At 31.5% G+C, this 1,705-nt stretch overlaps 1 pseudogene; it reads right to left on the bottom strand.

Annotated features, from left to right (window-relative positions):
• Window positions 1–464: 464 nt before the first annotated feature.
• On the bottom strand, window positions 465–585 carry LOC118708592 (annotated as a pseudogene).
• Window positions 586–1,705: the final 1,120 nt, after the last annotated feature.

Genomic DNA, 1,705 nt, shown 5'->3' with positions numbered 1-1,705 from the left:
GTTATCCCACTTGGAAGGTCATTTAATCATTCAACATGGAAGATGTTTCGATGAAAGACTAAGGGTAAAGGCATAATGTCTCTGTCTCTCACAGTTAGTCAAAACTACTGACCTAGAGGATTGAATATGTTTAAAAGTAAAGGGTGTAGTGCATTTATTTTTGAAGGAAGACTATTTCAAAATAAAAATATCAAAATATGTCAAACTGCTACAATACATACAAAAATATGTCTTAAGAGAATTATGTGGCCAGGTGTTTTTCAAATGTGGGATGCATGTTAAAATTCTTCTGCAGTTTATAAGTAATACTCTGTTTATTAGTCTATTACTATTGAACCTTTGGCACGTAGAAAAAATTTCCTTTACCAAAATAATAACTACTCTGTCTCAGGTGTATCATATGTAAGGGTATCTTATTTATTGGTATTTTCCAATTTTATATTGCCTTCATCAGTTGCTTCTGGAGTGATTTAGATATAGCTATCTTGAAAAACACACACAACACATCCAGAATGGAGGTTAAATATTATAAACTGATAAGAACAAATACTACACCTGATCTTAGCCAAAAGGCCGAGAAGCGATGGAGGTTAAATTTTTTAAATGCTCTTTAGTTTCTTAAGGATTTAACTAGAGACCCATTGAAGTTTTGTTACCAAACAACTCAAATTGCTTTAATGTTTTCTGTTTTGTTTACTTTTCTTCATATTCAAATTAATTTGGTGGTTTAGTGCAACAAAACATTTTGCAAATGAGAGTAAACGTTTTGCAAACTGAACACCATCTACACATCATGTGCTCTTTAACAAGAAGAAAATAAGCATGCTTATTCAGCCACAGCTAAACTCACTGGGTCAGAAACATCTTCTCTGGGACAGTCCCACCAGGGAGTCAAAAGAACCTTCCCACCGTCAGATTGCAGAAGAGCAGGTCCCTCAGTAAGAGTGAGGGCAGCACTGTCTAACTGTAAGGTTTGTCTGTGTTATTTTTAAAATCTTATGTTTTCCAAATAACTTTAAAGAGAAGCTCAGAAAATTTCCTTTAAAAGTAAATAGGTGCTTGAATTCAATATCTATTCTATAGCATAATTAATCCATAGAAATACATCTTAATCATTATTTGTTTCTGTAAAAGATCAACTCTTAAAGTAACAATTTATGGATAGACAAAGGAGGGAATTTTTATATACAGACCCAAATAATTGTTTTATTTTCCACTTCATGTGCAAAGGGTTAGAGTTGGGGTTAGGTTTACAGTTGTGAGTAGGTGAAACACAGAGTTTATTCTTATATTATTATGTGTTGTGTTATTTTTCATATGACCATCTGTAAACCTGCTTTTGCCCACATATACTAGGATATCAGCATCTAAACTCTATGCCAATAAGACTTGCTTAATTGTTAAGAAAGGATTGGAGAAAACATTTCTTGCAAAGTAATTTAGAAGAAAAAACATATCTTCTAATAGACATTTTACTTAAGAATCTTAGTAATTTTTTCTTAATCATTGCAGAGCATTAAATAGTATGTATTATTTAGGGGTGTAAAGAAAAAGAAACTTATATATGTTAAATCTTATAATATATTCCTCCCTGAAATACTTCTTGTGGCAATCAGAGGAAAGACAATTCTATAGGCCGATATAGGTGATGAACAAGCAAAATGTTTTTTTAAATGCATTATTATATGTTATATTTATTAATTAT

The sequence above is a fragment of the Pipistrellus kuhlii genome, unplaced genomic scaffold (assembly GCF_014108245.1).
Source record: "Pipistrellus kuhlii isolate mPipKuh1 unplaced genomic scaffold, mPipKuh1.p scaffold_m20_p_6, whole genome shotgun sequence".
Lineage (NCBI taxonomy): Eukaryota > Metazoa > Chordata > Mammalia > Chiroptera > Vespertilionidae > Pipistrellus > Pipistrellus kuhlii.
This window is presented reverse-complemented; position numbering and strand designations above follow the sequence as displayed.